Here is a 26,765-nt window from a genome sequence, read left to right as displayed (position 1 = left end):
CCCCCCCCACACACACACCTAATATAAAATGTCTGCTTTTTGTTTGCTACGGTGATACTTACATTTCTTTAACAATGCAAATTTTTCAAAGCGGTTCTCCACTCTGCTTTAGAATGAACAGAATATTAGAACACAATCTGAAATAACAAATTTTAATAGTATTCCATCGGAAAGAGGCTGACGGTCAGTATGTAGTGCTTAGTTTCCCTGCCAAATCTCTACATTCAACCCCCAACCTCAGCATTTTGAAATAGGCTCTGTACCACTTGGTACATACACCCTTGAGATCTTTTGCTAGTGAACATAGACAATACCAAGATAGATAAATGAAGACCTGGCTCAAAAGGGGAGAGTTTTCCAGATAACCACTCAACATCACTGAGTTCAATGTGCTGCTTTCTTACTTATTAACACTTAACAATGTGCTCATTATTCAATTCCCACAGAGAAAAAGAGAAGAAATAAGTGGAAAAAAAATCATGAATTGGATATTCTGTAGTGGAGTACCCTGGAAAAATGCTGGTTAGCTGAAACTCTTAAGCAGTAACACTTTATAAACTATAGTAAAGAAATATATAGTGGAGCACAAAAGTGACTGAACAAGAGCAAGTGATTGTAATAATGTTTTAAATCAATTTTATTTGTAATGCACTAGTTAAACCGTTAGAGGAATTATACTTAGTAAAAATAACCAATGAAAAATATTCCTGATATTATGGTTGTTCCTCTCTCTTTCTAACCTTGCAATTATAAATAAGAGTTCACAGATAATAGCAATAGTTAAAATAATCATTTTACTCTGAAAACTGCCATAGTTTGGAGAATCTTCTTGAAGAAATATATTAATACTTAAAATGCTGTTCAGGTTCTCAGATAAAATATGAGATAGAGACAATTCTATTGGTGCATTCAGAGGCATTCAGTTAAAGATTTCTAACATGTTTGGCTCTTAAAAGAGCTATTATTCATTGCATGGCTTTGTTAATTCTGCTCTGAAAAAATTTAGTTCAAACACATCTGCAGTCTTGGGCTGAATCAGAGCAATTGGTATATGCCGACAGAAGCTGGTTATCATTTTGTACATCAGGGTGGTGGCCTCTTGTTATTAATAAGCTGAGACTTTTAATATTATTTTTAAAAGTTTTGTGCTCAGAAGAATTCTTTATTACTCATTCTTCCTTTTGACAGAGTTGAACAAAATAATAACTTGGAGAAATCACTAAGCAATTTATTAAAATTTGAGAGCTAATTATCTTGTTCAAGTGTCCTAGACTGTGTGTCCATTGAGGGAAACTTTAATTAATTGTAACTTATCAAAGCAAAGAATGGCTGCAGTGCATTCTGGATCTCATCAACCTTCTGTCTACCATTATAATTCATTAGTCCTCCCGTAATCTCCACCCAAGACAAAGCTGGACAGGAATTTCAATAAATTATTTCTGTGACATTATTCAATTAATTTTTCTTCTTCCTCAGAAAGCCTACAGAAGCAACAAATCTGAGCAAACAAGAAGCCCATGGTGGGCACCTTTCCATTCTAGATGGTAACCCAGCTGAGGAAGGCATCTAAGCCAAGGAAGTATCAAGCAGAAGAACTAGAGATAAGTAGAAGGCTTTTGCAAGTGCAATTCACCAAGAATATGTTGCACAAAGGCAAGGATATTTTGACCTCAGCAAAGCAAAGTATTCCCTTCCCATCAACTGTACTTTGCGTTGCTGCTTTTCAGAAAAAAAAGGACAGCATTAATGGAGAAGCTATGTTCACAACCCCCTCCCCCACCTGGCTTTCAGATTTTCAGTTGATGGCAGAATATTATTTACCATCAGCTTTTCCCACTAGGTAACAACAACAACAAAGAAGAAGGGATTTGTTGTAACTTGATTTTTCTGTTTTACAGCAACAAACAGATTCTTCATATGTGAGGCACAAAAGCCACACTCCCAAATTCTTTTCTGTGCTGTAATTTCACATAACCATCATTGAAAACAAACTCAAATTGGCCACCTGATATATCATAAATCCCATTCAGACACTGCCTTCATGTAGAGCTGGACTTAATTGTTTCAAGAGGTTTGCTTATCTGACTACCATCTCACAATTACAACTTAAGCTTGTTCTTTTATCAAATACAAAACCCCAAAGGGTTCTTTGGCATCCCAAAGACCAGATAAATTTAGAATGCTTCTGTTACTTAGCATGGAAGTCATAAAAAGAGACATTCCTTTCTAAGACGTCTTAGGAAAAGAGTTCTGTTAGTCTATGGCGGTGTGGAATCACAACTCCCAACTACCATTTGAGTTCCATTGGGAGTAGTCTTATAAAATCAAATTCCTCTAGGCTTGATGCCATATCTGACAACACTGTACCTAAGGTGTCCACCTTATCATCTAATAAATATGAGCCAGTTATATAGGGCTTGTCTCCTAAGGAGATGAATAAAGTTCTTAGATCTGTATCTACTGCTACTTGTACTGTATATCAGATCTTTCCTCAGCTTGACTTAGAAGAGCCTTTAAGGCTTTTGTCTTGCCAGTGATTTCTCAGATGAATAAAAATACTTATCTTTTTGGAGAGGTTTTTTCTAGGCTAAAGGGAATGATGGCGAGACTATAGTGAGCCATCTCAGGATCCACATATTTTAAGCAGCATAAGCCAGTAGCTAATGTTTCAAATTTAGCAAACTTGTATGAGAAAGTTGTGATACTGCAGCTTCAGGAATTGATAGAGGAAATGGATTATCCAGACCATTTGCAGTCTTGAACTAGGAAAGAATTTGGCATAAACTACTATGAAACTACTCATATTGCAATGGAGTTTGGAGTGTTCAAATGTGCCCTGCTTCTGCTCACACCCAAACACATCATGGATGATTCAAGGGGTTTATTTCCAAGCCCTCCAAGAGTCTCCCCCAGGGAATCCCCAGTCCAACAACAAGGCAACCCCCTGCCCAACAAATTCCCCAGCTCAGTTCTGAAATGACTCCAGCACAAAACCACAAAGCTGGAGCAGTCCACAAGGCAAGGACAAAGTAGAGGTAAGGCAAGGTATGTGCCTGGGACTGGTTTGCCCTCCTCTGTGCTGGCATCCGGAAAGGCATCCGAGGAGGCCATCACAAAATGTGCCATGCTCAGCATCAAATGGGGAAAAATAGTTAAAATGGAAGGAATCAAGCTGCCCTATGGAAATAACATCAAAAGTCTGGATGAAGATGATTGCTACAAATACCTGATCATCCTTTAAGCTGATAACATCAGAACAGAACAGAACCTTGGAGGCCTTCTAGTCCAACTTCCTGCTCAAGCAGGAGTGGCTGTCCAGTCTCTTCTTAAAAACCTCCAGTGATGAAGCAAGTTGTTCCACTAATTAATTGTTCTCACTGTTAGGAAGTTTCTCCTTCATTCCAGGTTGCTCCTTGATTAGTTTCCACCCATTGTTTCTTTTCCTGCTCTCTGATGCTTTGGAAAATAAGTTGCCCCCCCTCTTCTTTGTGGCAACCCTTCAAATACTGGAATACTGTTATCATATCACCCTTAGTCTTTTTTTCTAGACTAGTTATACCCAAATCCTGCAACTGTTCTTCATATGTTTTAGTTTCCAGGCCTTTAATCATCTTAGTTGTTCTTCTCTGTACTTTTTTCGAAGTCTCAACATCTGTTTTGTAATGCGGTGACCAAAACTGGGTGCAGTATTCCAGGTGTGGTCTTACTAAGGTTTTATAAAGCAGTACTAATACTTCATGTAGTTTGGATTCTATGTCTCTGTTTGTCTTGTTTGTCAAGAAACCCTGAACACTGTCAAGCACACTGAAGTGAAGAAAAAGGTTAGAAGTGAATACATCCCTCTGGCCACCCATAGCAAATCGTCCCCATGGTGAGTTGGTTGTATGTAGCTGTCCTGCAGTGTGTTAGCAGACGTGAGTTGGTGGTGGCAAGCTGGCCGCAGAGAGTTATCATAGATCCTAGTGACTAGAGTTACTCTCTAGCTTGGAATGATAGTATTAATTCTTTTGAGGTATACATCTGTGTATGTCTTTAATTTATCTGGTCGCCAGCTCTACAATGCTTTTGGGAGTCATCACACCAGTTCGCATACTGCCCTATAAAAGTGTCTGTGTTTGCCTCGTGCTTCAATGCCCTTTGATGCTTGCTCATCTAACAGACTGGTAGAAAAGAACATGTTGGATTTAGGTCTTGTCAGACCTACAGTATCCTCACATCAGATTAGCTATTGCAATCAATTATTATTTTTTGTTATTGTTGTGAGGGTTATAAGATTATAGGGATGGGGTAGAGGGAGAAATATTCTTAATATTGACTGCAGTCCCACCTTCATTTTGCTATAGATGTCTTCTGCTTATCTGTACAGTATAATGATGACAATTCTTTTAATTTTTTAAAAAATTTCCATTCCCCTTCAAATATTTTGTCCATCTTTCCATTCTCATCCTTTCTCCTTCTTCCTCTAACAACTCAATCTTTTTTCTTGCTTAGAAATAATAACCTTTTACTTATTCTAGTGTAGGTTTGATTTTACTTCAGTCATTTCCAAACAGCCAGTTTCTCAACCTTCCTGAATCCACTTGAAAATGCACCTGGAGTTCATCTGAGCTGTTTTGACTGTTTTATTTTATCTATTTGGACACAAAGATGCTTTAAGAAAAAGCATATTTAAATGTTTGTGTGTTCTTAGAATTGGGACAGAACTGTCAACTAACCCATGCCTGCTCCTTCTGGCAATAGCTAAGCACAAATAACTATCATCCAATCAATGCTCATTTGCTAGCCATTAACTCTTGTCCCCTCACATCTGTGTATAAACATACATCTCTACCCACTTCACAAAAATAAAGGAGAATAAATTACTCACAACTTCCCATCATTCTATGCTTGCCATGATGACTAACTTCCTTTGCCTTCAAAACTCTGATTGCTGACAGTCCCATAATTGTGTTTTCGGACTCCATCTCTGTCTTATGAAATGGTGCAACCAAGCAAGAGATAACTTGGGTGAGATTGCTTCTTGCTTGATTTAACTTTTGATCCAGAGATAATATGTGGTTGTTTTTCATACCTGGGTGCCTTCTTTTCCACACAAATCTTTATTTAAGTATTTCTAGGACTCTTAAGTCACGTTAGGCATGCCACACTCCATCCCAAAATCTATCGCTGTGGAGACACCCCTGGTACCTATCACAATACAACTGAATGTACGGTATGTCATATTTGTTCACTTTTAAGAAGGATGTTCTTGTTCATTCCAGCATCCTTAAAACACCATCATTCCTCTTTTTTTGTGAAGCATAACAATCCAACCAGATTCAGTCACAACTGGTTTGAAGATTCAGAGACAAGGCACCGCCCTCTTTGTCTGATAGATGTTTAAAATGAATGTTTCATATTTTCTAGAAAATAGACCAATGAATACATATTATGTGGAACAATGCATATTTGTTCATCTTATTCTACAAAAATAATGGGAGAGTGTAAACACTTTGGTATATGCATAGTGGATTAATTAAACAATATTGCCTAATTAATGGAGTAGCACATATTAATACTTGCTTCAAGCAACAGCGGCTATGTTGGTGTTTCAGCTTTTGCAAAATTAATGTATTCCTTACTTTCCTCCTAATGTAGACACTGCACATTGAAGGGATTTGTTTCTCCTTGGTAGAACCATAGAGGTTCTTCAATGTTTTTTGACAATTGCTTTCCATTTTCAGTACAAGCTTATAAAGATCCTTGCTTGTAACGAATTCCACAAATACTTTAGCTTTGCTGCACTGACTCTGCAAGTCCCAATTCTAAGACCTTGTGCAAGACATTCATTTGTATCTCTACAGCAATTTGAGTGCAATTCTATCTCCCTGTTGCTTTCATGTGATCTCTGGAAGACTCCTTGTCCAAAGTTGTGCCTGATCTACCAAGCATCTGATATGAAAGGAGCGGTTAAAGTACTACCAAGCCCTGGAGAGATGATTGAGTTTCAGCCCAGAGATATAGCACTTAACTCAGAAGCAGGTTCAGTCATGAGTAAATGTTTCCTTTCAAGGAGGATCCTACCTGCCAAGAGAAATTTCTTCTAAATGACCTGACAACTTCATCTCTGGCCTAGATAGTGTGTGTGTGTGTGTGTGTGTGTGTTTGTTTTTGAACCTCTGGCTTTCTAAGCTTTCAGTTCCTAGCAGCTAGTGCTGGAGCAAATTCTATCAAACATACTATCTGGTGAACTTGATTGCTCTTGGCTTGCTGAACTTTGCTTCTTGAGCCTTTTAATGATTCTGGCATTGCTTGAAACTCTAATTCTCTGCTACTATTTCATATAGTAGCATATGAAGGTTTTTCCTTTGAAATAATAATGGTATTTCCTTGTACAATGGACAAATAGCCAGAAAGGCCTATGTCAAAATTGAGAGGCTGATTGCTCAATATATTCTCATCTGAGTATTTAAGAAGAGAAGAAAATGTTTATGAATTATTTTTCCATATTCTTCTTCAGGAACATTCCTTTTGATATTAACTGTGTCATCTATGGTATTGTGATGGATGAGTAGTCTGCCCCCACCATCACAGAAATGAGTAGAAGCAAACACTTTGATGTACGGTACTTCCTGACCCTTTTTACTGCTATGTTTTATGTCTTTTTTTCCAAATTGCCCCTGAAATGGAAAGTACAAGAATATGGCTGCATTACCTTATTGTAACATGCGACCGTTAGACAGGACTGTCTGTTTCTGCAAGATCAACTGCACATGCCTAAGATGGTTGCTCGCTGGCTTTTGAGTTTCTAATGTGGAGCGGTTTTCGGCTCTGCTGGGTGACCATGGGGCTTTTTGTCATCGTTTTGGCCCCCATTCGGTCGGTGGAACTGCTGGCGGAGCGTTAGCACCCTCCCCCATCAGGATATGTCTCGGAATGGCTGAGGACATGGGAGGAGAAGCCGGAGAAGCCGACTTTCTAACTTACTGGTGAGAGGATGCTGGCAGCTCGGCGGGGCCGACTCGACTGTTTCCCTGCTCATCCAAGCCGAGCGGAGCTGTGACAAGTGATCTTTGTCGCAATTTTGGGCTCTGTTCGTGCCTGTTTGTTTTTACCGAGACCAGGGTTGTGGCAGGGGGAAGGGAGACTCGATGTTGTTTCCCCCTCCCCCTCTGCCACTCGGCGAGTTTGGCTCCGTGAGTGCAGTGGACCTGGTCCTGCTGGCGCTGTGCCTGCGGCTGTGGAGTCTGCTGTTGTTGCTGCTTTCCCTGCCGCTGCGGAGGCTGCTGCTGCCCTTGTTGCTCTGCTTGAATCTTGTTGTTTTGGGTCCGTCGCCATTGTCATCAGGCCGCCTCCCCCTTTTTTAGACTTGACGTGATGTCCCGGTCCCTGGAGGCAGTACAGGTCTGGATGGAAAGGAACAGGCTCAGACTCAACCCCTCCAGACCAAGTGGCTGTGGATACTGGCATCTCGTATTGTCCAACATGTTCCATCTCTTTTGATGGGGGGAGGTATTGCTCCCCTCTGAAAGGGCTCGCAACTTGGGTGTCCTCCTGGATTCACGGCTTAATTTGGAAAACATTTAACTGCTGTGCCCAGGGGGGGGGCTTTGCACAGGTTCGCCTGGTGTGCCAGTTGCGCACCTTTTTGGACCGAGATGCCCCATGCATGGTCACCCATGCCCTTGTCACTTCTCGCCTGGATTACTGTAACGCTCTCTACATGGGGCTACCCTTGAAGTACACCCGGAGGCTTCAGCTGGTGCAAAATGCGGCTGTGCGGGTACTTATGGGAGTATCTCGATACTCCCATGTTATACCACTCCTGCGCGAGCTTCATTGGCTTCCGGTTGTCCTCCAGGTGCGATTCAAGGTGCTAGTAATTACCTTTAAAGCCCTACATGGCTTAGGCCTGGGGTATTTGCGAGACCACCTGCTGCCATTGTCAACCTCCCATTGCCCAGTTCACTCCCACAGGGTCGGCCTACTCAGAGTTCCGTCGGTTAAGCAATGCCGGCTGGCAACCCCTAGGGGGAGAGCCTTCTCTGTGGGCACGCTAACCCTCTGGAATGAGCTGCCTCCGGAGCTGCAGATGGCCCCCAACCTTCGGTCCTTACACCATGACCTGAAGACATGGATGTTTCAACAATCGGGACTGGACTGACTATGTTTTTAAATTTGGTTTTATGGGGTTAAATTACTATGTATCGAACATATCTACTGTTTAATTTAATTTAATTTAATTTAATTTAATAATATTTGTATACCGCCCTTTTCCCTGAGGACTCAGGGCGGTTCACAGGGCAGAATAAAATACTAAATACAAACATTAAAAAGAGATTAAATGATTGCCCAAGTTAAAACAATTGGAATAGAATTCTAAAACACCAAGTTAAAATTAAGACACCAAAAATAAAAAAACCCACCAATCCCCATCAGGCTAGGCCGGCTTGTACAAACCGAAACGTCTTGAGATCGCGACGAAAGGAGCGAAGATCGGGCGCCATCCGGAGCTCTACCGGTAGCTGATTCCACAGCTCCGGAGCGCCCACAGAGAAGGATCTCCCCCTGGGGGCCACCAATCGACATTCTCTGATCGGTGGCACCCTGAGGAGGCCCTCTCTGTGGGAACGCACAGGGCGCAGGGAGCTTGATGCCAGCAGCAGATGTTCCCTAAGGTACTCCGGCCCCATGCCATGGAGGGCTTTGAACACCGTTACCAGTACCTTGAATCTCACCCAGAAGACAACTGGCAACCAATGCAGCTCACGGAGCAGAGGTGTAGCGTGGGAGTATCGGGAGACTCCCAACACAACTCTCGCGGCTGCATTCTGTACCAGTTGGAGCTTCCGGGTGGTCCTCAAGGGCAGCCCCATGTAGAGAGCGTTGCAGTAGTCCAGACGAGAGGACACGAGCGCATGAGTGACCGTGCACAAATCATCCCGGCTAAGATAGGGCCGCAACTGGCGCACCAGGCGAACCTGGGCGAAGGCCCCCCTAGTCACAGCTCCTTCTTTTTAAAATTTTGTATTTTCATGTTCTTTTTTAGTTTTTATTGTTGTGAGCCGCCCTTAGTCCTTAGGGAGAAGGGCAGCATATAAATATAATAAATCAAATCAAATCAAATCAATGAAGCTGACATAGGCAGCTTGTGTTGTTATAGGTTTGGAAAAAATAAATAGAAATGGCACTTATATGGAAGCTTGGTTTGCAAAAGGTGTTTCGCTTTTGTAAGAATTTCACACGTAAACTGTGAGTAATTATCCCATGAGACCTTGGCTATGCTAATTGCCTTTGTTCTAATTTCCTTTCCCATCTTTTCAGGACACTCTGGTACCATTCAGCTCTTTCATCTTTCATTGCTTCATGAATACTGTCTTCAGTTGGGTAATGAGTGAATGGAAATCAATGAACTTTCAAATGTGTTCACTTCAAGTTATCTGACTAGTATTACCAGAGGTTTCTCTGAATTTGTCCTAGGTGCTGCCGCACCTTATTCCAGATGAATACACCATGGTGTGAATGTCAGAACCACCACCACCCCCTTTTGTTTATTTTTGTCCTCATGGGTAGGAGCCTGGGGGGAAATTCTTCACAAGTTAAAACAAGCTATGGAACAAAACATGCCAGCAATGAGATCATCATCATTTTGTAGTCTCTTCTCTTCCTCTATGGTTGTGTAACACTGAAAAAAAGACGTGGTGAAGAGAAAACCATCCATATACATCTAAAACTCCCATGTCTGTTTGACTGTTTGTAACCTTTGTTGGGAGAAATGGTGCATCACAGGGCAGCAATTTTTGAATCAACATAGCTCAAATGGGCTAACTTACAGAATATGTCCCAAAACTGGGACTCATGATTCCTGTGGGATTAAAATTTGGCAAAGTTATGGCTGCTTCAGTGCTGCCACAATGCTATACCATTGTGGTCAATCATAATCATAATAGTAAAGTTGGAAGGGACCTTGGAGGTCATCTAGTCCAACCCCCTGCTCAGGCAGGAAACCCTGTACCATTTTAGACAAATGGCTGTCCAGTCTCTTCTTAAAAACTTCCAGTGTTGGAGCATTCACAGCTTCTGGAGGCAGGTTGTTCCACTGGTTAATTGTTCTAACTGTCAGGAAGTTTCTCCTTAGTTCTAGGTTGCTTCTCTCTCCTTGAATAGTTTCCATCCGTTGCTTCTTTTCCTGCCTTCGGGCGCTTTGGAGAATAGCTTGACTCCCTCTTCTTTGTGGCAGCCCCTGAGATATTGGAACACTGCTATCATGTCACCCCTCACCCTTCTCTTCATTAAACTAGACATACCCAATGATCACATAACTGTAATTTTGAATCCTCCCTTCCAGCTTCCTACAAAGAGTGTCATTGGGAAGCCAGCTGGAAATTGGAAGTCGCTCCTGTTCCTACTACCTTTTTTTGCCCACCCATGGTAATTCTGTTTTCTGTTTAAGCAAGAAAATATCTCTGAAGTGGTGATCCAACACATCATGGGTTATCTAGGTTTCTGTAAAGTTGGGTTTCCAACTTTAGGTGCCCTCTAAATGCTGGACCACATCCCCAAGCTGGGCTGATGGGAATTATGATCCAAGAAAGCCCATGCTTTAGGTCTATGGAAAAACTAGTAATGGAAATTTGTGAAGGCCCTCTGTAATGAGTAGGTAACTTGATATTAACTTATGAATAGGTGTTCTATGATAGTATTTATGTTTAAGTTGCTTTATTCATTTTAATACTTTGCCTATATTCTGTTATTCTATTTCCTGAATGTTTATCCCATTCTTAGGAAGCTTTAGAATTTTCTTTAAAAAATCACTTTGGCAGTTTGTATTCCTGAGCTTATTGCATTGTTGCCTAGAGGGTGTTGCATCCTCATCCTCATCTCTTTTGTTGTGTTGATATTATTCTTCATCACTCTGTAGCCTTTCTTGCTGCCTATGCTTCCTGATTGGAAGAAGTCCAGTTGGAAGAGATTCCATCCAATCTCTTGTGTTGGGATTAATTGAAGCCAATAAGAAGCCAAAGAAAGATTAGACCACAGGATATTCTTTATCACAAAACAGGACACTCATCATTCCTTTAAGCAGCATGGCAGGGTATTCCATTGCACACTTTGAAATTACATATAAACTAAAGAAATGTGATATATTTTTTCCTTTAAAAACACAAAATGGAATCGTGGTGTAATCCAGTGCTGACAACCTTGAGAAAACCTTTATATCAGAAGCCTCTCTGGATTGTCTGGGGCAAGGCATGGATGGCTGAAAGTATACTCTTGTAAGCATAACACAAGTAATTGGCAAGTAAGAAAAGTCTCTTTTCACTAATGATTAAAATAAAAGAAGCTTCAAGGATTATCCATGAGTTATTCAGTTTAAAATTCAAACTTTCATTCATAGCAATATCCTTAAGTTGGCAAACATTAAAAAATACAAAATACAAAAACTGGTAACAAAGAAAACATGAGCAACATGATTAAAACCACACACATGCCTTTCTGAATAAGTCAGTGAAACCAACAGAAAAATGAATGATATAAATTTTGTTTCCCGTCCTCAAAAACATCACAGACCCAGATAAATTTATATTAATGATATCTTGGTTTTGAAATAGCATTAACAGCATCTCAGTACCTCTAAAGGAGACTTGCTTCTTCATAAAATTTATCATTCACATTTCACTCAAACTTGCCATTTTTTTAAATTTTAAAGCAGCTACTCTTAAACTGCCTGGGAATTCTGGAATTTACATTTGGTGATTATCTGACTTAAATATTTTCATGTCAAATGGGCTAGATAACAGTCACACCATTAAAAATGCAAAAATGTCCTTCATGTGCACAAATGAACACAATTGCCACCGTGGTAGGATTCAAATATGTGAACAACCATGTGTGGATGCTGCTTCCAGAAGTCCATTCTGGGCCTGGGCAACAAAAAATTAGCAACTGGTTCTGCAGAACTGGTGCAAACTGACTGAATCCCACTACTGTGTCAACGCCTTTGGGCTAATTGTTCCAACAAACAGTTGTTCCAATCTGGGCTGCTAATCCTAACGGAGAGACAATCCTGAAAATTGTTGCTTTCTTGGCTATCTGCATGGAAACCAATGGATGCTTCTATATCAGAGGTTCACAACCAGGGGTGCTTGCACCCCCTGGGGTGCAAGACAATATTCCAGGGGGTGCAAAAACTTGGGTTTTCAAAATTATAGTGTATATGCATAATTCGTTGCCATTATTTCAAACTTTTGTAAGGGGTGCGAGAATATATCAGAAATGTTCTAGGGGTGCGGGGTATAGAAAAGGTTGGGAACCACTGTTCTATACGAACAAACATTTAATAAAAAGATCTTATCCCCTTTTCCCTGTTTGGCTCAGCCCTTGGCTTTAGTTTGTTCTTGCTGCTTTATGGCCAGTATGATGGCAATTAATTGAAAACCTGCATATGCTTCAGAACAATATTAAAAGTATGGGAAACTGTCATGGGTTCAGATTTGTATTCCCAATTTTAGTTCTGTTTAGATAACTGGTCAGTGTAATATGGCACATCCATTGGGTTGAGATATTGCTGTGTTATGAATCTCAGGAGCCCTCTCCCACCATGAACATGCCTGCAAGGCCTGCTGGATCTTGAGATTCAGCACCATTTTGAGAGGAGCAGGTTCTTCACCCATGGGATAGCTTAAGGCGAGGATTGTGCCTATCTTCACATTGATAAAATTATGGCCCTGTTGTTTTTGGAGAAACTAATCTGCAGAGGAAAAGAGCCCTCCCTTTAGTGTCTGCCAATATTAATAAGAATCTAGATTCTACTGTGATACAACATAGAATGATGACATTGAGTGCCAGCTCATGACATGTTGCTTCTTGAATGCTGGATGTCTTCTCCTGAGCTAACATGTGAGAAGGAACTGCTGAATCATATGGGTACCAATGAGAAACCTAATGGTTGCAGGTAAATATAAAGTGCCTTCCAGTTCTCTTGACCCATACATCTAATTTCTAGACAGAAATTGTGGTTGTGCGAATGATGCAAGGAGCTCCTGGCACCCATGGGACAAGTCTGATTCTTTGAAGCCAAGGTAGTTCTACTGGATGTAGGAGACAGATAGTGCTCTTAGGGATGTCATAGCACAGTCCTATTTGTAGGGAGACAGCTCCTTGGCTGTTACAGAGAATAAGGCTCCTAGGGAAGGAGAATATCAGTCTGAAGAAAAGGGAAGTTCTATTTCTTATAGACCAAACAGGTTTCCTCTCACACTGAGGATTCTTGTCCTGGGGAATCAGGGTTTCTGAGTGTAGGTGATTCAATAATTAGGAATGCAGATATATGAGTATCTGCTGGGCATGTTGATTACATGGTGACTTGCCTACCTGTTGTGAAGCTTGTAGTTGTCACACACCATTTACATAGGCTGCTAGAAGTCCTGGGCAGCTGTTAGCTGTCATGGTCTATATGGGCACCAACCACATCTACAAATGCTTGAAAGCTGAATTCAGGCTGCTAGGCTGAAAACTGAAAGCCAGACCTCCAGAATAGCTTTCTCTGAAATGCTACCTGTTCCATGCACATGACCAGCTAGGCAGGCAGAGTTAAAATGTCTCAGTGTATGGAAGGATATTGGTGCCAAGAGGAGGACATCCTGTTTATTATGCATTGAAAATATTTTGCAAAACGCCTGACCCATACAAGAGGGATGGGCTCTACCTGAACCAAAATGGGACCAAACTACCAGCACTTAAATTAAAAAAGAAGTCAGAACAGGTGTTCTTCTGCAGGTGAAGGGAAAGCTGGCAGGAGCTAAGAAGCATCTGGTTTGGAAGTAATCACGGCTTAGAGAAGAAATAGAAAATAATTATGTCTGTTCTAAATGGGAAGTGATTGTAGCAAGAGAGGATAATGTAGTGGGATGTCATGACTCTTCAAATGTCCAGTGTAAAAGTCAAGAGAACAATTCTCTACGATTATGTTGTTTTGCTTCAGCTTAGACAACAGAGATCCTATTTAATGATGTTTTCTCAATCCTGTTTTCAAATACCTATTAGTATGAGACATAACAAGAACCATAGTAGAAACAAGACAATAGTAAGAAAGAACACATTCAAAATGAATCTTTGGAGCAAACAGGTTTGAAGGAAAAGACCAGTCCTTCGTACCCCAAGCTGGTGCTTTCTAGATACCTATTGGAGTGACTCCCATAATTCCTACAAATGAGACCTGGCTAGCTAGGAATAATGGAAGCAGAAGACCAGTAGATGTGATGGTTAGACTAGGCTATGATGCACCTGGAAATTACAAGCAGTGGCCCAGTTCAGATAACTGAAAAGATAGGAGGCAGCTCTTCTATAAGGTGAGCCACTATACTGTATCACCCCAAAGCTTAAAAACATGTAGGTGGCACAATAGTTGGAATACAACATTGCAGGCTGACTCTGCTCACTGCCAGGAGTTCAATCCTGACCAGATCAAAGTTTACTCATCCTTCTATCTTTCCGAGGTCAGTAAAATAAGACCCAGATCCGGGGCACTATGCTGTAAACCGCATAGAAAGTGTTGTAAAGCACTATGAAGCAATATATAAATCTAAGTGCTATTGCTAGTGCTATATCCAACATTTTTTTTTTGCTTCTCATTAATGACAACCAAAATAGAAACAGATGAGCTAGGAGGATGCGCTCAGTTACTTTAGAAAGAGGCCACATGGACCTGATGGTTACTTCTGAAAACATTTCTGAATGTGAAAATGTGAAGTCTCAGTACTGATGACTATTTCATACCAATTCTGGCTATGCAAGTTCTCACAAATTGTTTGTTTTATTAGCATTTGTGCGGTTTGCGGAGCATCGGAATGTACTTTGGCTGTTCTGCACAAACAAATCCAAATCAAAGCTCTCTCCAAACCACCAGTAGATATTTAGTTTGAACCCAGACCACGAATTGAGAATACACACATACACACACACTGATCTACTATGCTGGTTGAATGCTATTAACTGTTTATAAGCAAAACAGTTTAACCCATCCTTTTTCAACAGATGTGTTGAACAATAATGGCTAGAAGTATGAAACTGGCGGTCTAACACATCTAGATAAAAGGCAGCAGTCTGGGAAATGCTGACTTAAGACATATTTAGGAACTGAATATAAATGAACTCAGGTAACTCAAAGTGAATGCAGATAAAATGGAAAGAATAATGATTATCATATCAAGCAACTTGTTTCAACAAGTTGAAGAGAAGATACTTATGGCAACATCCTTCCATTTAAAATGAAGGAACATTCATTACAGAAAAACGGTAATATCAAAAATAAGCAGTACTCATTAATTTACTTTTGCCAGCCTCAATGGAGGAGAAACCCAGGGAAAAGTAGAGTTATAGCTTCACTTAGAACAGAACAAATGAGCCCAAAGTTCTCACTCAAGGCACAAATGACCAGTCTCAGAGTATCCTACACATTAGGTGCATTATGTGAAGCAATATTATGTGAAGACCCAATTCTCTGGAGAAGACCCCAGTGCTTGGAAAGGTGGGAGAAAAGAGAAGAGGACAACCGTAGCAAGGTGGATAGACTGAGAATAGGGAAATTTTGTAGTATATGATAGCACTTCCACCCCAGGTGATCTGAATAGCTGTGAGGCATTCAGCCTCAAATAACTATTGACATAATCTTTTCTTGAATGGCAAAGATGGGAGAAATTGTCAATGGTTTACAATGCTGCTGGTATTTTTCAGTTTAGTTTGCACCCAGCATACTCCCAATCAATCTTTACATACAGAATATAGCAAGCACACACAACACTCAGTTCAGCTGACAACAATACAACTTGGTGTTTATTTATTAAACATCAGCAAACATCAACACTTTAAACTGGCAAAAATATTAAAAGGCAAGCAAAAGCAGGGAGAGGAAAGCTTGAACAACAAACAATGATTTACATTATATAAAGTAGCTATATCTTATTATATAACTATATTTGCTTAGCCATAATCCATCCTGAAGACCAACCTTTCTCAAGCAGGGACTCTCTATCTATAGTAGATTACAAACTATGATCTCCCAAACTTGGTAGAGATGATGGTTGTTTCAGGCTACATCATTTAATGGAGGAAGCTTGCCTTAGCCTGAGTCTTAATGCCTTGTGACTTGTTTGAGGTCAGGATTGTAACCTATTAGGAACATGCTTCCATGAACAAGGGATCCTGTAGCCACGAGGATGGTCAAAAGGAATCCTAATGCTAAAAGAAAGGTCTCCTAAATGATCTTTCTTAACATTATGTTGAAGGTGTTGATTGACCCATCATATTGATTTGTCTTTCTCTTTCTTAGGGATAACTTAAATTATATGTGCAGATTGGCATGTTATTCCCAACATGCAAGACAGCTTCAGAAGGTTGGCCACCTAGAAAGAAAAAGGGGTAGCTTCTCTCCACCCAAGTAGCAATTCCCATCTGAAGCACCCCTTTTTATAAACTAAACCCTAAATAGACCTCCAAAGCCAAGTGATAATTATATTTAGAAGGATAACAGTTGAATGAAGGTAATTCATAAAAGGGTAGAGTGAACAATGTGTTCCACCTAAAAACTGTACTGGGATAGTGGGATCTCATGGATTGAAGAGTTTTAGAATAGTGGATTTGGATGTGCTCTGAACTTCTTATGTACACTTAATTTAGTTTTATAAATTGTGATAAAATTGGGGACAGGGGTGAATTTAAACCAATAACAATTTAAGCACTGTCAGAACCATGCTTGTTTGCAATGTCATAGATGTTATTTCATTACTTTGAAAAAAAAACCTCAATTATATCCAGCCTTTGAAAAACAAAGTCCAAAAAAAGTATTTTAGCACAATTTAGCAGCTTCAATGGCATTTAGGTCCATTTTCTTTTCTCTTTGCACTGTTACAAATTGCATGCAATCTATTGTAGAAGAGGAACAATTGCACCTTGCTAAAAATTGGGAAGCATGATTGGTGGCTATATTTTAAATTCTTCTTTCCAGTGACCTGACAGAAGTATTTAAGCAAAGAATAATCTGATTTCATCTTTTGTAAGCAGATTGCTACAGTGATTCATATGTGCAAGGTAATAGTGCCCCCTGCCCCCAAAACCCATTATTAATTCTTATATGGCTCTTCTTGACCTCTAAGCTTCACTTTTCTGAGCTGTGACTTTCTGGCACAATGAATGTGTGATCCTGTGCTTCTGGGACAGTGTCCTAAAATAGATTAATCCCCTATTCCATGATCAGAGAGAAACCTCAAAATATCAGGAGAGAAATTGTTTTCAAGCAACTCTTCCATCTTACCCGTTCACCTCCATGATCAATTTCCTAAACCTAGAAATTCTTATTTCAGAAAGGGGTGACGATAAATGTTGGGAAAACTGTTAATCTACATCAGTTTTCCCAACTCTCAGACCTTCTAGCAAGCTTGGTTAATGACCCCGGTGTCTGGGACACCCCCCCCCCCAGGCAACCACTTGTCTGAAGAATCAAGATGGGAAGTATAATCTGCCATGAATTAAAGATACGATAGTAGACCTTTCTCTCTGTCTTGAGGATTTTATAACCTTAATGCTATTTCTTACTAGACAGATGCAAAACCCATTCTTTTCTGTCTATGAAACTGACCAGTGTTTCTTTCCCCATGATACCTGAGCAATGAGCTATTTATAGCTACTGTGCAGCAAAAATCACCAAGGCTAATACAAGTGTTTTCTAGTTAACCAAAGAAGCATCTCTTCCTATTCAATAGAACTGAAAGTCATTTCTCATTCCCAAACTTAGTACTTGCCAGAGTCATAGAATTGAAAGAGATCATTTGAATTCACTGAATGCCCTTCCCTACTTCTAACAGGAATCCAGGCTAAATCCATGACAGATGTCACTTCAGCTTCTGTCTGAACATGTCCAGACAAGGGGGACTCCTCACCGGTTATTGGCTTAGTTCAGGAAGGAAATCAAAATTATGAGTACTGGTACTATCTTTATTGTAAAGTTTCAGTAACAGAAACTTGCAAGTCTGAAAGCACTTGTAATGGTAGGTGAGAATGACCTTGGGTAACAGGAAAAAAGATCAGAGTAGACCAGGGGTGTCAAACTGCCAGGCCGGTTGCATCATAGGGAGGCTGTGCTCCACCCCAGCTCCGCCAACCCAAAAAAAAGTCTTGATACGTCATGACACGTCACATGACGCGGCAAGTTTGACACCTGTGGAGTAGACAATAGTTAAACAAGCAACAGCTGAGTTTGCAGAAGGAATGGGGGTCTGGCAAACCTCTCTAGTTTCTTGGATTGTGAAAGTTGTTGTGTAGTGGGTCCGACGCAAGGAAGAGATGCCAGCCGGTGTGTGAGTTCAGCTCTTTATTGGATGGGGGGTAGCGAACTGGGAGATGAGGGTTACCTGGCCTCCTTAAATACCTAGCCAGGTAAGTGGAAAGCCAATGGGGTTGGCCCTAGGTTTCCCGCCAAAACTGGGTTTCCCGCCAAAACCGTTCAGGCCAACACCCCCTGGTGGCTGTTGCTATGCAGGTGCCTGCATACATAACAAAAGTGACGGGAAAAGAGATGCAATATTGTGTTAATGTAATCTCACAATAAAGCTAAAGCTAGTACTTTTGGGGCTGGTGTTTCTCACAATAACCTTGCAAAGCTGGCAGCACTTCTCCCTCCCCTTGCCTTTAGTTTCCCAAGGAATAGGGTGGGTCCTTTTTTGAGATGCTTTCTCCTTTCCCAATCCCTCTGTGGGTTGAGATATCTTTTCTCTGACCATTGCTCTGGTGGTGGTTCTCCTTCCTGTCTTCTGGGCTTATTCTCACAGCCTATTATGCTGGTTAACTGAACCTATGACTGAATTACCTGTAGCATAAGAAAAATGTTCCTAACTTTCAATCAAAAACTGCCTTTCCTTCAATCATGATTTTATCTCCCTTAGAAAAGGGGCAAAAAGGATTCGGTCTTCTCTTAAGTTACAATATTTGAAGTGAACTATCATTATCTCTTTTCTTTGTAGACTTTTATTTTTTTTAAAAAAACTGTTCTTGGTGCCGTGGTGGTTCTGTGAAGAGAAAAGGAGGACATAACTTGGGTAAATTAATCAAGCAACAAATAACCTACGGAGCTTTCTGTTCCTAATGCTCATCTTTTTTTTCTTTTTCTTTTTCTTTTTTTTGCAGCAGAGTGCTGAGTGGTAGGCTGAGTCTCTTCTTCCAATCAGAGCTTTTGCACATAACTTAATAAGCCTTGCTGGCAAACTCCCAACCATGCACCAACATGACGGAGAAAGAAGACAGAGAAAAAAAGTGCCTCAAGTGAGTAAGAGAAGTATGGCACAAGCTTGGCACTTGCCATCTCTTCCTAGAAGTTATCTGTTTTTTAGGAAAGAAAGTGTTGCTTAGATAGGACTCTGAGGCTGAGGGCTTGGCTTTGAAAACAGGGCCCAGGCCAGTTACGGATTCTGAGATTCCAACCTCTCATCAATAGTCTTTGCTCACAGAAGAGAAGCAAATGTGAGAGGAAACATATCAACACATTGTGTGGCATCAGGTTCAAACCTCTGATACTTCTTTTCTAAAAGAAAGGTCTGTTGCTTAGGTCTCACAGCTGCAGGGCTCCAAAGCCTTGCCCTCCTTATTGATAAAATCTAGAGCAGGGGTCTTCAAACTTGGCCCTTTTATGACTTGTGGATTCCAACTCCCAGAATTCTTCAGCCAGCATGCCTGGCTGAGGAATTCTGGGAGTTGAAGTCCACAAGTCATAAAAGGGCCAAGTTTGAACACCCCTGCTCTAGAGAGTCCTGCAGGCTGAGTTCTAGTAGTGGCCCCTAAATCGGTTCTGAACTTTAGTGAATACCTGTACACATGGAATTTCACCTGATTTTCTTTTATTTCAGAGCATCATCAGCTCATTCTATTTTTACCTTTTTCCCCCCAAATAAGTCTTACTACACAAAAGAGAGCTAAGAGTGGCCTTTCTATGGGGAAAAACTAGAACCTTTGGAAATTGTTAGTCCAGAATAATTAAATGCTAAGAAATCATTTTCTTTTAAATTACAAATTGATTTATTCTATGGCCTTTAGGGAGTCCAAACAGGTGTAAATCATTGTTTATTTCCAAAATATTGGTACTCAGCAACTTGAGTCTACAATTTGAAGGAACAAATAGGAGCTATATCTCAAGGAAGAATGCTCCTATACATTGAGCCAGTTAGTCGCTCATGCCCTCTTTCAGCAATTTTTATTCCACTCCTCCGTTTCTCACCCAAAACAATCCTGACAGAGTTGTATGGTTGGTTTTTTTTTTGTTGTTGTTAAAGGTCCTTTTTGGGGAAAAAAATCTTCAAAATTACAGGCATGTGCTGATATCTCTTTCTTTCTTAGTGGCCTACTATAGCTACAATCTTGTTACTGTTCACTGGCTCTGTTTCCACAAGACAAATAACTCAGTTATCTCCTCTTTCAGTTTATAGACTCCCCATCAGCTGCTAATCAAGGATTGTTGGCATGCCTTCCTTTTGATAGTGACTCAAATCAAGTATTTATTATAGTCATAGCCCAACGTAAGGTAAACCAGAGTTTCTCAACCATGACCACTTTAAGATGTAAGGCTTTCAACTTCCAGAGTTCTCCAGCCAACGGATGAACAGACATTCAAACCATGGTGACTGAGGAAAGGAGGCTGTTTGTTTCTCTTTCTCTATCCCCCCACCCCCCAGCTGAAGCATTAAGAAGCAATATATGGTAGTAAAATATGTATCTACCTCCTACCCATTTCTGTCCCCTCCTTCACAATAATTAAGGGCCCATTTACAGTTTCTATACACCTCTGCAACAACTCTGCTATTCTTTTCAATCTTGGGAGACACACAGTTTGGAGAAGTCCATGGCTGCTTGTTCCCATGACCCAGATGATCAGAAGATGTTAGTTTGGATTGCTTTAGGGCCAAATCTAACTTTCTTGGGATTAGTTGCCTTGATCAGTGAACCCCCTTTGGGAATTTCTATAGTAACTCTTGCTGCCTGGCTGATCCTGTTAAAAGTGAAGTGGGAATGGGCCTCTACGTGTTTGGTGTTTCAATGCTGCTGTTGCCACTGAAATCACCTCCAAATGTAAAAAAAAGTTTCTTTGAGCAATTAGTACATTTATCCAACTAGCAGGATAATGTAGGCAATTGCTCGCTGATCAGTGCCAGCCTGTCTGCAATTTTCTGTATAAGTATTATCCACGACTAAAGGGAGAGCCTGTTAGCAGGCAGTTGTCAGGTTTAGAGGATGCTTGAGTGAGCAGATTCACCGCCTTGCTCCAGCATTTTCACAGGAGACTAGCTGACTTCAGTGGCATTGAGTAACTTTGGCCAGCTACTTAGCAGCTACATCCATTTTTGGGCAAGAATAGTTCTTGTCAGTGTTTTTTTTCTAAAAAAAAAAAAAAGGTGCCGGAACTCAGTGGTGCTGTCACTGGCAGCAATGCCGGTGTCTTGCTATGGTGTTGCCACCCATCCTTTGCACCACCTCCCCTGTGGCTTGGAGCCACAGGCTGCGGGGATTCCCCTCCCCACAGCCACCGAGGGGATTCCCTTCCCCGCAGTTGCCACGCCACAGCCCGTGCTGAACCCCCACCCAGAGCTGCTCTAAACCCCAACCCAGAACTGTGTTCCTCATGGCAGTGGTCTCTGGTGCCAAACAGCTGATGGCCTCCGGCACCAGCACTCATTCACTTACTGCCCCGTTGCTTCCAAATGCAGTAAGTGAGCAAGCGAACAAGTGGTGTTTGGGAGCATTTGGAAGCGTCAGGGCAGTAAGTGAGCAAGAGGCTTTTGAAAGTGATGGAGTGAGTGGGGGAGAGACTGGATGAGGTGCCTTTGAAAGAGACAGAGGAGTGAGTGAGAGTGACTGGAGGCTTTTGTGAGCAAAGTGTGAGTGAGTGGGGGGGGGGCTTTTGCGAGCGAAGGGTGAGAGAAAAAGGGAAAAGTGAGGGGGAGAAGGGAAAAAGAAACTTCCTCTGTTGCAGGAGTAGAAAGAAGAATTAACATTGAACCTCAACATTTTGCTTTTCTATAATATTATAAACTAGCCATTTCTATAACAACAAATGATTCTAACCAATAAAACCCAAAATACCCCCCCTTTTTTAGTCAAGTTTTTGACACCTTGTTAAGCACTGGTGTTACTTGAATATTGTCATGTCCTAAAAGTGGTACAATTTCTGAAAAAGTTGAAAAGCCCTGATGTAAATGCAGCCTAAATTGTTTATTGCCATCCTATTTGCAAATAATATCTTACTTACCTAGTTGAGATGGTGTAGTTGGGCAGCAGGGAGGGGTGCAAAGTTCCTGCCTTCGCTGCAGACAACTTGCCTGTGCAACGTTTGCCGGCCGGGTTTTTTCCGTGCTCAGCAGCAATTCCTACTGGCTTTTGAAAGCCAATAGGCCCGGGGTAAGCAACCTTGGCTCTTTTATGACTTGTGGACTTCAACTCCCGGAAGATGTTACATAACATAACATCAACTGGAAGATGTTAAACTGTCCTTCTGTTTCTTTCCTTCCCAAAAATTGTGTTAATGAGTCCTCTCTAAGCTCTGCTGATCAGCTTGTCCTGGATTGTTTTGCCGCAAAATGGAATGGTTTGCAAGTTGCAGTTGAGAAACAGCTCATCTCATTTTAGATATATCACATATAATTGAAGATTGTAATTAGTTGCGTGTGCACGTTCAGCAAGTGTGATGTATTTGTGCTGGCATTTCTAGGCCTCTTTCCAACCACATCCAGAAAAATTTGTAACAAACATTGGAATTCTCAAGGCCATGTTTGGTATTTCCCAGCAATCTATTACTGGAAGGAAAAAGCAATCCCTGCTGCGTTACTGACCCCAGAGAAGCATTTGCATGTATGCAGGTATCCTTAGGGTGTCATAGTTATGGATGAGAAATATTGGTTGCAAAGTTGGCATTTCTGGATGTAATACAGATATTTTGGACTTATTTTTGTTTCTTTGCATGTTTGATATTTTTAAAAAGGCATATGCTACTGACTACGCTTATGCACATATGTAACATCTTTTGCTAGGTTACATGACCACTGCTTGTCCAGAATGTGAAAAGTAAAAGATTGTGACTAAACAAAATTTTAATGTACAGATAATACCACCAGAAATTATTTTAGCCTTTTTAATAAATGTTGTTATTGATGTTAAGCTCACCATGGAAAATATTGTATATTGTTATGTATATACTTGGTTAATTATTTAAAGACTGAAGTGCAACATACTTAGATTCTAAATCTATTTTTCAAAACACACAACAGTCCAAACAGTAAAAGTAAAGTCCAAATTAAGAATATTTCATTCTTAAGAATTGTTTGATTTAAAGAGGTTTAGTTGTTATAGATGGTCATAGATTCAAAATAGTTTTCAAGAGTATGTACAAAAGATACTAAATTAGACATATTACATTGAGAAAAATGTTTCTCATTTCTTTCCTGTTACCTTTATTGATTTCATTGCAGAGATGTTAACATAGGAAATAGATTATTTTGTTATCTAATTTTACCTTCCAAAAGACAGAAGCAGATGAAAAATGTGAGGTTCTTTCCTGCTGGCTTTTTTGAATTAGCTGTTTTAGATTCTAAAAGTTTAGTTCCTAAAGAAGTAACCTTATAAATAATTTTAACATCCTCCTCTAGTGCAGGGGTAAGCAACCTTGGCTCTTTTATGACTCAAGGACTTCAACTCCCAGAATTCCTGAGCCAGCATGGCTCAGCTTGGAAACCTCTCTCTTTCCCCTCAGTGTGGCTGGCTCAGGATTTCCGGGAGTTGAAGTCCAGGAGCCATAAAAGAGCGAAGATTGCCTACTCCTGCAATAAGCTTTCAAAAGCTAATAGAGGGAGCTTTTTTTGCAAAAAAAAAAGGTGCTGGAATGCCATTCTGAGCGTTCTATGAGAAAAAAAGCCCTGGTTCTTCTTCCCTCTGCTTAAGTGAATTGCTGCAGTCGGTTATGCATGGGGCAGCCTCAGGCAGAAACACAGTTTATTAAACACATAAGGAAAGGAGACAAATTAGCATCTCATTGACAGGATAAGCAATTGTTATCAAGTTGTTTGGAAATCAAAGAAACCGTATTATCAGGACAACACATGGACAGTTTTATTGAAACACCAACACAGTTATTTTCCAAGAGGGAAATGTTTCAAAAGGCAATGGTTAGTTACAGGGGAACAATGATTAGGACTGAATCTTTCTCCAGTTTAATTAAGAAAGGCTCAAATAGAGTGCTCATTAAATCTTCCTGAAGTATAGCATTGATGCAAAGAAACATGAGGTGCTGAAGAGCTGTGGGAGGGATTACAGGTGCCAGTTCTGCCTCTAATGATGCCAGATTTGCTCTTCTCTTTATAACATTTACTGTACAGAGAAGGACAGGATGATGCTTCCATAGACTTATATACAGATACAAGTAGAAGTTTCTTTGCACTGAGAGTGCTACCTCAGTGTTGAAGGAATACTAGGAACTTGCAGTGGAAAGGTTTCTGTTGTTATTACTATTGTCATTATTGAGATCCAAGATAATATACTGGTTATGGGATTGAATTAGGACCAGAAAGGCACCCATTAAGTCCATACTCAGGCACTGAAACTACTGAGCTATCTATGGCCCCAGGGATGTGACCCTTTGTTGTGATTCAGGGTCAGCCTGTGGGTTCGGCAGTTGGGTCGGACGACTCAGAGGAGGAGGGGGGTGTTGAAGAGCTTGCTGAGGGGGTTGAAGATCTTGCTGATGAGAGCCCTCAGCCAGGCCCCTCCCACCTGGTCACGACGGAGACCCAGCTGTGTGGGCCTGACAGCGTGGATGAAGATGTCCCACAGCTGGCCCTGTTCAAGGACGCCCGACGCAGGAGGCAGTCAATCAGGAGTAAACAGAGGAAGGCAATGGGGCACCTCGGAAGGAGGCAGAGAGAAGCCACGCCCTGAACTGTATAAAAGGGGAATGCGTGGGAGGGCTGGTTTGCTGAAGGCAAGCGCTTGATTAGTTCCTGTTTCATAGCTCCTGTTTCATGGTTGGTGTCTTGTTTTGCTCTGTTTTATCTTAATAAATTTGGCAGGCTTAATTCCAGCCTCTTGCCGTTTGTAAAGGGGTTGTCCCTGCCTTTTCTGCAGGGCCGGTAGCAGGCTGGTACAGAACACCCTTTTTGTGGCCAACAAAAACCTCTTTAATTATCATTGCTGAAGACCAAACACATAGTTTCCACCATTTTGAGGTGGAAAAACAGATGGAAATTATAGTTAAAAAAACCTTTCAATACTTCAACAAAATTAATCTCCAAACTTTAATGCTCCATAATTTTTAAAATATCATCCATCCAAAAATATTCAGCAGAGCCTTTGGGCACCCAAAATTTGCCTATTACTGTCCCCAAATAAAGACAGGATGCAAATCTAGGATTAGGTTTAGGGTAGAGGCTTCTTTCTTTATGCACAAAGAATAACAAAAGAATTTTCTCATCTTCTAGACATCTGCTTCACCATTGTTGGATCTGTATATGGACCAGGTGGATGTTCAACAGATCTAACAAGTCAGCTGTAATTATATTATTATTGTCATCAAATTTTCTTAAGAAGGAACAACTTAGTGGGTGGCTGAGAAATACTGTATTTTGGGGATTCTAAAGTTGAGTGAGGAAGTGTCATAAAATCTGAGTTTTATGAAGGGAACTCTGGCATTTGCTTTGCTTTTAAAACTTACAGAATTTATTTTAGAACCTAACATTGAAGATTTGGCATAACATTCATCACCAGCAATGACATTTGGAATTGGGAGTTCCTGGGCTGCAGGTTGTCTTCCCCACAATAAAAGCATTGAAGCACTTTAGTGGTGAACGATTCCAGATCATCCAAACTTTGTAAAATTAATTTATTTCATAAAGTGTGGCCACAAGCTTCATAAGAAAAACCTCAGTGAGATTTCCAGCCAGCAGAACATACTAGCGAGTGTACTTAGGACTGGGGCCACAGGCCCAACGGGATATGACTCATCTTGAATAAAGCATAGAAACAAAACAAAGCACAGATGATTAATAGTGCAAAAGCCGTGTGGGATATTCTTGGTAGGAAGAAGAAAGCAAGTGATTACTGGAAGAGCTTGGAACAATAGTGCCCTGTTTGGAGTTCAGCAGCCAAAGCCTATGGAATTTTTGTTGCATAAGGGCTAAAGATGACTTCAAGAACAGAGGTCTCATTGGTCTCATGCAGATGGCTGGGGCTCCTATAGACAGCATTCTTTAAAGCAGAGAATACAAGGGACAACTACCAGGATGAGAATGTAGGAATTTGTTCCATGCCTCGTAGGTCAGGGTACAATAGCAGTGGTCAGATCATTTTGGATTACAAGATAAAGACTCCCTAGAATGAGTTTGACTGAGCAGTGGTGGGATTCAGCCGGTTTGCAGCACTTTGGCACAACTGGTAGCTCATTTTTTTGTTGCCCAGGCTCAGAATGGACTTCCAGAAGTGGCATCCACACAGAGAACCAGTTGTTCACATATTTGAATCCCACTACTGTAACTGAGTAATTATTTATTTATTTATTGTTTGTTTTTATAAACCGCCCTTCTCCCGAGGGACTCGGGGCGGTGTACAGAGTAAGGTAGGCAAACATAATGAACAGTACTGAAAAACAATAAACAAAACAAAACAAACTGGGATCCCAATTAGAGCTATCAGGCCAGGCCGGACTGCTGGAATAGGTGAGTCTTCAAGTCGCGCCGGAAGGTGCGGAGGTCGGGGGCCATCCG

The sequence above is a fragment of the Vipera ursinii genome (assembly GCF_947247035.1).
Source record: "Vipera ursinii genome assembly, chromosome: 2".
NCBI lineage: Eukaryota > Metazoa > Chordata > Lepidosauria > Squamata > Viperidae > Vipera > Vipera ursinii.
The sequence above is the reverse complement of the archived record's forward strand: the minus strand, read 5'-3'. Positions refer to the sequence as shown.